The following is a 9,968-nucleotide window of genomic DNA, read 5'->3' on the forward strand; positions in this document are numbered from 1 at the left end:
TTAATAACATTTTTCTTTCTTTTCTTTGGAGAACAGGTCTCACTATGTAGTTGAGACTGAACTGGAACTCACTATATAGCCCAGGTGGTCTCGAACTCAGTAATCCTCCTGCCTCAGCCTCCTAGTGCTGGGATTACAGGTGTGCGCCACCACGCCCGGCCTATTTTTTTAATGTATTTTTCTTCCCCATTTTTTTGGTACCAGGGAGTGAACTCTGGACCTTGTGCTTGTGAGGCAGGAAGCAGCACCACTGAGCTAAATCCCCAGCCCAGTTTTTTTTTTTCCCCTCTTCCTCTCTCAATCCTGGGCACTGAATCCAGAGCCTTTGTATGGAGCTATATCCCCAGCTGTTTTTTTTTTGTTTTAGTGAGGGTCTTGTTAAGCTGCTTAAACTGGGATCAAATTTGTGATCCTCCTGCCTCAGCCTCCCAGAGTTACTACGACTGCATGTATGGCCTGGTTTGTCTAACTATTAAATTTCTTATCTTTGGAAATACAATCCAGACCTGAGCTACATTTTACTTTTCTTCAGTACTCTATTACATCCACTTACCCTATAGGCCTAGACTATTTCTTAGTGGGTTATTTCTTAATGTGGGTTTTTCCTATGGACTCTCGCCAACCTGTCAAAGCTCTCTAAATGGTTGTCATGTTTCTCCCCACCAAAAGCCCTTTACATGTTTCCAACTTAAAAGATGTCAAACTCTTCTTTTGAACAAATTCCAGAATGTGAAATGAGTAAGACTGTGGTTGCTTATAAACACTGACTTTAATTTGCATGTTTCTATTATAATTCATATTAACTATAAGATAAAGTAAACTATTTTAAGGCCGGGAGTGGTGGCACATGCCTGTAATCCCAGCACTCGGGAGGCTGAGGCAGGAGGACCACTGTGAGTTCAAGACCAGCCTGGGCTACACAGTGAGTTCCAGGTCAGTCTCAACTAAATAGTGAGACCCTGTCTCAAAACACACACCTCCGCCAAGTGTATGATTTTAAGAATACTGGTTCAGAAATGTACTCATCTATTATTTTTATTTTGGGGGTTCTTGGGATAAGTTCTCACTAGGGTTGTTCATGCTAGCCTTGAACTCACTGTGTATCCCAGGGTGACTGCATACTCCTGGCAATCCTCCTGCCTCAGTCTCCTGGAGTGCTGGGATTACAGGCAATGTATCATTAAACCTGGTTTAACATTTTTACATTAGGAGGACCAATTTTTATCATCTAAACAGATCTGGAAAACAAGCTCAAAATACACAGTGATACCTTGGTGATTTGACTGCTTTGAAACTTGTCAAATCTGCTACTCTATGCACTTGTCCAGGTATTCATCTGGCTGGTGATCACTGAGCAAGCTCCAACTTACCTGGTGTCAACTGACTGCCTAGTGACTAGCAGCACCTTCCAGCCAGACCAATTCATTTTGTAATGCAACCAACTGATGACAAGTACTGAGGTACTACTATATAAAATGAAGGCACCAACTATTTTATGGAAAAGGATTCTTCTTCTTCTTTTTTTTTTGGTACCAGGGATTGAACTTGGGTCCTTGCGCTTGCAAGGTAGGCTACCAAACTGCTGAGCTAAATCCCCGGCCCTGGAAAAGGATTCTTTTTGTTAAAAGTACTTAAGGGCTGAGAAAACTAGCAAAAAAACCAAGGCATTATTAGTTTATAAATGACAGAGGTTTCATCTATCTTTGTCACTGTGTGACCTCATACACATCACCTAATTTCTTTACTTATAAAATGAGGACTTTGTACTAATAAAAATGGCAATGTAAGTGGAAATTCAGGCATTGAAGGCTGAACAACCCAGGACCTTGCCCTAAGTTATATCCCCAAACCTGTTTTTTTAATTTTCCCTCTTGGTACTGGGAATCAAACTCAGGACCTCATGCCTGTGAGGCAGGTGTGGGTAACAGTGAGCTACATAAATCCCCAATCCCTCCCCTAAAAACTATGTTGATGATTACTGAATGGGAGAATATAACTAAAAGTGATCAGATAACTCAGGCTTAGGAGCCAAGTTTCCTCAATGTGATTTATAGATTCAGTGGAAACCTAATCAGTTTCCCAGGGCCGGGGATTTGGCTTAAGTGGTTCCGCAGCCTGCCTCATAAGTGCAAGGACCTGAGTTTGATCCCTGGTACAAAAAGAAATAGCTTACTGTATAGAAAATACTGAAATGAAATGCATGGCATTGCCCTTTTAATTCAGTTGAGCACTGAGCACACTAACATGCCAGCTGGGATCCTTTTTGTCACACTGTTCTAAGGCCACTGGATAAACCCATTCTTTACAGTAGAACATCTTATTTTATAGTTTGGGTAAAGGTTTGGCATTCCTTTTTTGGGGGAGGAGGTTCAATTCTAACTCAAAAATTTATACATTTTTTTGTTCAGCATAATTGCCCATGAGAACCATTAACTATCTATGAGAACTAATGAAAGGACACAAAATAGAAAATATGAATTAACAAAGACCCCGGCAGAGTCTTAATCTACTACTGTGTGGCAACATGATGCAAGGAGAAAGACAAGAAATCAAGGCTTCAACAGAAAGCAGGGGACTGGAATAGGCCACACCAAGCACATGGTGAGGACCACAAGCAACCAGAACCTTCTGTATTTACCGATTACACAGCATGGGTAAGAATAGCATGGCATCTGGTGATATCAGCTGACAAAGACAAGACTTGTTAAAGAGGGATAAGGTTCGTGTCCCATCTGGGGAGAACTGGTCCTAGCTTTGGGCCAGGGATTTAGCTCAGTTGTGCCGCCACCTGCCTCACAAGTGCAAGGTCCCGAGTTTCATCCCCGGTACAAAAAACAAAACAAAACAAAATAAGAATGCTGAGCAGAGCAGAACAGACCAAAGGTAGGTCATGGTTAACTAGTAAGCCACAAAGGGGCAGCTCCAGGAATGGAATGTGGTTTGAAGCCACAGGGTAAGGTCCTCAGCTGGAATGTTATCTCACTTAGGAGCCCTGTAGCTTCACACATCAGGACTCAGATCTCTGAGGTAGCCATCGGTGGGAAAACTGTTCTAGCCTGTGCACTATCCAACATGCTCCTGTGAGTATGTAGGCTTCAGTCTGGCTCCGAGTATACTGTAGCCAATTATGGGGGTAAAATGCCTGCTCTGTACTGCAGCCTGGCCAGGGGGTCTGCCATAATGAATCCTGCCCTTTAGCTTACAGAATACTTTCAGAAGCCGTCATATATACTTATAAAATACATTTATCCCAATGAAGGTAAGTTAAAAAGCACCAAGATGACAGCCATCCATATTTGCATAACCCAAAATATTTTCAGAGTTTCTATCCCTTGTTATACTATGTACTATAAACTTGAACTAAGTGATATGAGGTTCCTTTGCTGCCCCACCCATTCAAGATGTAACCACTGTACTACATATGTATCCTTCCAGTGCATACATTAACATCTAAAGAGAATGCCAGTGTAATATGATTTATATAGAGACTGTTGTTCCTTACTTATACATGTTGAGTTTATTTTGAAATGTGTGATGTGCACTATTTTTCTCCTCTCAGGGAGAACTCAACAGGATTCAAAGTCCAATGTAGTATGGGAGTATTCTTAAAGAGAGCACTAAGGAACTACAAGTAAGTGAGAATAAGGGACATGTTACATAAAAATTATGTGTTTTATATAATGCATACAGATGATAACATAACTTTGGTAGGTCTGAGTCAGCAATAACTGACAGCAGTAAAAATTTAAAGAAAACACTTGGATACCTGCAATGTGTCATATTACCAAGATTATTTAAAATGTTACAACATAGTTCCTGCACTGGCAACGAAAGCAGACACCAATTTATAATCCTTATCAAAGTCTATGAGCCATACGTATATTAGAAACATGCAGGGCCAGGGATTTAGCTCAGTGGCACCGCAACTGCCTTGCAAGCACAAGGTCCTGAGTTTGATCCATGGTGGTGGGGGGCCTGCATACATATATACTGCGTATGTACAGTACACTGAACTACTAGATGTGTGCTTTGAGAAGCAAGAACATCAATTCTGATAAAACATGGAATGAAATCTTGGACAGTTTCTCAGCCATCTGGTGAATGAGCTCTTGAATGAGTGAACTCAATAGGAAAAAAGGATGTCAATAATTAGTAGGAAAAAAGGTCTGACATACCAATAATATTATACAACCTGAATAAGGTGGGTATGGTGCTGCATACCTGCCATCCTAACAAGGCTCAAGTTGAGTTCGAGGCCAGCCTGTGCTACACAGAAGACCCTCAAAATAACAGACTGGAAGTTACATGTTATTGAGAACGTATGCAATAAAATGAAACTGGTTCAAAGACCAGCATATGAATTCCCTAGAGATTTAAACTTACTAGGTCCGGAGTGGGGCCCAAGAATTTGTCCTTTGAACAAGTACTTGGTGTAACTTTTATGAACACATTGAAATCTGAGAATGAATAATTTGGGAATGTTTAAATTGATGATTTAGACAAGGAAAAGAGGGCTGGGTATGGGAGTGCACATCAGTAATCTCAGCACTTGGGAGCCTGAGGCAGGAAAATTGCCCCAGGTTCAAGTCCAGCCTGAACTACAGATTGAGCCCTAGTCTCAGGAAAAAAAGGGGAGGCAGCAGAAAGATTACTGAAGGTTTAAGTGATGATACTTCTCATATAAAGCAAAACAGGATAAATCAGTAAAGGATGATGGGTATTTAGGAACAGTTTTTTTTCATTTTATGAGTAATACTGTATGTGTTTCAGAAATAACACATAGATGGAAAAAAAGAAGTATCTGGTAAATTTATAGTAGATGGTTTCAAATGCAACATCAGCTCTCCAAATACGGCAAACGGAGGACATTTCCAACATAAAGGTGGACTAGACCAAGGCACTGATGAAGAAGAAACTTGTAATTGTTTATGTTTAGGGGTTAAAAGCATCTTTCTTATTTGACTCATGTGTCAAGAAAGGGAGAGACAGGGCCTGGGATTTAGCCCAAGGTCGTTTTGGTTAAAAATAAATTACGAAAGAACTTGGTTCCACCAGTATAAAAAATGCTATTCAAAGGTTCCCTCAGCAACAGTGTTAGTATGATTGGGGTTTACGTGAAAGCATGTTCTACCTACACATTCCATTAACACATAATTAAGAATTCACTCTATAAAATGTGACAGTTCATTATTTGTAACTAAATGTTCTGTTTACTCAATTTTGATTCAAAAGGTTCTTAAAATGGCTTTACCCCAACTTTCAGGCAGTGGATGGCCCACATTCAGACTTAGTCAATTGCTATTCTAATTAACATGTGAACTCCGGCCTGTCTTTATTGTAAATGAAGCAATGCGGCTAAATACAGTTGTTACAAATTTCCTTAAGAAAAATCTTCTAGAAGTGTACATAGATCCTGTCTTTAAAGGCTAGAATATAGTTCATTCACAAACTCAACCACATTTATGTGGGAACCCTAAAGGCAAGTAACAATGCTGGCAAGTCCTAGACTTAAAATTTATGACAGCACAAAGTTTCTCTTCCTTCCTGGCAACCCTGACACAAAGCCAAATGAAGCTTTCTGACAAATAACTTTATGTGGAGACATGGCATGTCATTTTCCTCCCCCTCTCTCTAGATATCTGGGCAGTTTCCAAAGTGAATTTCAGAAAAATCTTTAAGCATGAAATTAAAGCTAGCCTAGTCTAAAATCCACTCTTTTCCCTAAATGGAAATATGACAAAAACAGGAAGTTCACAACAGCACAGAAAAGCTAGTTTTGTGGCGTAAATTGGTATTTACTGGGAAAAGACCACTTGTTCATGACTAACAAAATGTAGAACTTCAAACACCGGAGGAAAACAACAGAAGTTTGCTTTGGTTCACCAAAGTCTGAGCAATTTTAAGACCTTAAAGGCAGTATCACACAATACACAAGAAACAGGAAGATGGCTTTTCATTTTAATAAGCTTCTTCACATAAAATCCCCATTGCTGCACCCTGGGGCCATTATCTAAGCCCTGAGAATTACATAAACACTACAAATAGCTTTACAAAGCACATAAAAACTAAGAAAGTGTTTTTTTTTTTTTAAATAAACAGAATTCTAGCCTTACTTTCTTTTTCTCTCTTTTGGTGCTGCAGGATTTGAGGTAACCCTAAATACAAATATATATAAACCTCTCAATGAGATGTTAGACTGGCAGACTCGATATGTATTAGCAAACACACAAGCCGAAAACTGAAAAACAAACCAACAAAAAAACACAAAGCCCTCCCTCATGACTACTTTAATTTCCATTCTAAAGCTGTGGGAACAATTCAGAGGCATGTTCATGTACTACTTAATTTGTATCACACTTAAGAGTACAGTACTTTATCAAAGTGCCTAGTAAACACAAAAATAGTAAACAGATGTAAAGAATTATTTAGTTCATCCACTGCTTCCCCCCAAAAGCAAGCTGAGATCCATGAGATGTCAGGAAAACAATTTTGTGTATCATACTAGATTAAAAAAAAATCAATTACAGGAGAATATACTGAAACATACTAAACAATATATACAACAGATGCTTCACTACCATGAACCAGTGATCTTGCTTTTAGCTGGTATCTGAAAAAGCTAAATAACAACAGAACCCTTGATAAATAGGGGTTGGGGATGTAGTTCAGTGGCAGAGCACTTGCCTATGATCTGCAAGGCCCTGATTTCCAGCCCAGCACCACAAAAAAAGAAAAAAGAACCCTTGGTACGTGAAACAGTATGATAGGCAGAACACTAGAATCTGACAGAATTTTATCCTAAGCAAAAAGAATACCAACAACTTCCTTAAGTGATAAAATCTTCACGTCAATGTCTGAATATTTTCACCTCCCGCACACCAGGAATCAAACTCAGGACCTTAAGCTTATGACACAGGTGCAACATCACTGAGCTAAATCCCTGGCCCTCTGAATATTTTAAGAGTTAAGTAACAGTTAACCTTATAGGGACAGATGGACATAAGAAGTAAAAACAGAAATTGGACTGGATTATTATATAAGATCATTATAAACTTATATTAAATTTGTTAAATACCTTAACCCCGTGAAACTCATTCTCTGAAAGCAAAAATTCACACAATGATGAATTCCAGGTCGGCCAGTGAGTAAGCGTTATGATTAGAATACACACATCTGGTTTTTAAAATTTAGTGCTTCCATATTAGGCTGCTTATTCAATCCAAAGACCTGCTGAGTTATTGTAAAAATTCTGAGAATTTTTCCGCTAGGAGTACATAATTGCTTCTTTAGCTCTATGAATGCCTACTTGTGAACCTGGATTTTAACTCAGTGGTGCCCGTCCTTTTTTAGCACCAGAATCAGGGTTGAGGAAAACAGTATTTCCCCTGGTACGGTTTGGGGATGATTCAAGCACATTACAATTACTGTGCCGTTTACCGTATTTCTATTATATCGTGCACTTGAATTCTATTATTATAGCAGTCTTATAATGGAATGTGCAACCCAGATCTCTCAAATGTGCAATAGGGTTTCCACTCCTACAGGAATCTAAAACCACAGCTGATCTGCAAAGAGGCGGAGCTCAGGCTGTAAAGCAAGCAGTGGGGAGCAGCAGTAAAAACCCAGGAGGGCTTGCTTGTCCGCCTGATGCTCGTGCAGCCCAGTTTCTAATGGGTCACAGACCCAGACTGGTACCAGCACATGGCCTGCAGGGTTCAGGGACTCTGTTTTAACCGCAGTTCCCATCATTCTCATTTCTTCTAAATCTTAAGGCCAAGGCCTGACTGGTATCATAGCAACCAAGGATCAAAACAATATCCTCCTGTAGTATCTCACCCAATTCCTACCCTCAGGCCTAGTTTTATACTAAGAGGCATTTTGATACTATGATTTAAAAAATACAGGGTGAGATTCGGAGTCCTATATTGAGCCAAGTGTCTTATATATTCTGTTTATGGCAAGAAACACTTAGTCCTTCTCAGCCTTTTGGCCAAGATCAAGTATTCTATCTTAGTCCTTACCATATCTCAAGTTTGTACCACTAGTAATAAAGAATATCTATGAAAAATCAAGTACATCAGAAAACAATCCCTCTGGTGGTTAAGAACATATCTATTAAAATACAAGAACACATTCTAACAAAAACTCCTGACCTACGGCTAGTGCCCCCAGTGCTCTATCACCTACCTGCTCTTCAACTCCATCCAACTCCTAAAACCTCAAGTGTTCTCATTTTAACGAGCCAACAGAAGTGTTCTTGGGGCTGGGATTTAACTCAGAGGCACCTCACCTGCCTCCCAAGTCCAAGGTTTGATCCCTGGTACCAAAAAAAAAAAGTATTCTTGGATGTAAAAACACCAACAAAGCACACTCTAACTGCCACACATCTGTCTATTAAATGCTCTCTTAGATGCCTTTACCTTTTACAAACTTTGATTTCATAAATGAGTACTACTAAGTGCCAAAGCCTGTGATAGGAGGTTCTACACTTATAAAAGTGAACAAGGTATATATAGTGCATTGTTTGGAAAAGATTTCTTAAAGTGCAGGGCATAAAAACTAGTAAAAAACTCAGATGGAATACAGAAAGTGGTAGGAACCGCTGAAGGAAGTATGAAGCAATTAGCTGCACTTACACCTATGAAGCTTTCAAAAGCTTTATTTAAAAGGTAGCACTTGAACAATTCTAGACAGCTTGGGCAGTATGAAAAACAAAACACAGAAAACATGAAGTCTGTCCAGGCAACAATGAAGAACTGAGCGTGACTATAGTATTTGATACTTGAAGGGAAGAACTAGGAAAAAAAACAATTGGAAAAAAGTGGTATGACTTTTAGGAGGCAAGATCTAGGCGCTTCTGCCATAGCTCTCTGTATATAAACACAATATAATCACTTAAAATAACTGAAATGACTCTCAGGTAATAACACATGCATAACACCACCACTTAATACTTGAGTGCTTCTTAGTACTTGACATCAGGTTAAGCATTTCATATACAACAATTCATGTAATACAAAATCCTACCTTGTCAGGTTAAAGCTATTATTGCCATTTTATAGACAAGGCAGAAAGGTTGAAAAAATGTGTCCTAAACCACCCTTCCTCACAAAATTTCTACTCTGTATCTACATATTCCAAGGCTGGAAGGAGTTTCTTTGGTATCCCTGGATAATTTTCACTTTTTATTTTATTTTATATTTTGGTAACAGGGATCAAAAGCGGGACCTGGCGCTTGCGAGGCAAGCAACAGAACCACTGAGCTAAATCCCCAGCCCCTTGAATAATTTTTTAAAGGTATCCTTGTAGGGCACAGGAAAAACCCAAATCCTACCAAAATACTCCACAAAGGCGTTCCAATTTCAGAATTTCATCCTAAAGGAATCACATCAGAAAGCTAATTAAACATTCGTTTGAACCCTGACCAACCAAAACATCTTTCAACTACCATTCTTTTACTCTAGTATTTATTTACTGATCCACAGAAAACTTCGTAGTAGTCCCCAGATTCTTAGAGACATTAGAACTCACCTCTCTGGGGTAGTCTTACCGAGATGTCCTCCTTTTTTCTTTAGCACAACTGCCAAAATAAAACAAAATAACGCTAAATAACGGTATTCTTGAGCTCTACCAAATACACCATCAGGACTTAAAACAAAGGTATCGAAAAGAATTTTAAGCATCTATCCAGACATGACTACTAGAAATACCAACGTACATGTCACGTTCGAAATTATTTCGATAATGAGTAAAAAATCCCCTCTGCTTTAGTAAAGGATAACTTCCAATCGGGCAAACAATCTGTGGAGCCTATCAACCAACATCTGATGACTCAATTACTTTATGACTTAAAACTCACTCTTCGGCGAGTAAGCAAGAACATATTAACACACTCGAGTTTCTGTCTTATTAGACAAGGAAAGCCTTACAAACAGCACATGGCCCACAGCCGGCCGGGCCGGGGGAGC

General features: G+C 39.3%; 1 long non-coding RNA gene across 4 annotated transcripts in view; it reads right to left on the bottom strand.

Annotated features, from left to right (window-relative positions):
- The window catches only part of LOC104874406, a 32,354-nt gene that overhangs the window by 21,154 nt on the left and 1,232 nt on the right, over positions 1 to 9,968 (bottom strand). For all 4 annotated transcript variants that reach the window (XR_004518307.1, XR_004518308.1, XR_783719.2 and 1 more), the window contains exon 2: positions 9,532 to 9,580. This is a non-coding gene — a long non-coding RNA (uncharacterized LOC104874406). The remainder of the gene's footprint in view (positions 1 to 9,531; positions 9,581 to 9,968) is intronic.

Source organism: Fukomys damarensis, unplaced genomic scaffold (genome assembly GCF_012274545.1).
Source record: "Fukomys damarensis isolate Sample0158 unplaced genomic scaffold, DMR_v1.0_HiC HiC_scaffold_21, whole genome shotgun sequence".
Taxonomy (NCBI): Eukaryota; Metazoa; Chordata; class Mammalia; order Rodentia; family Bathyergidae; genus Fukomys; species Fukomys damarensis.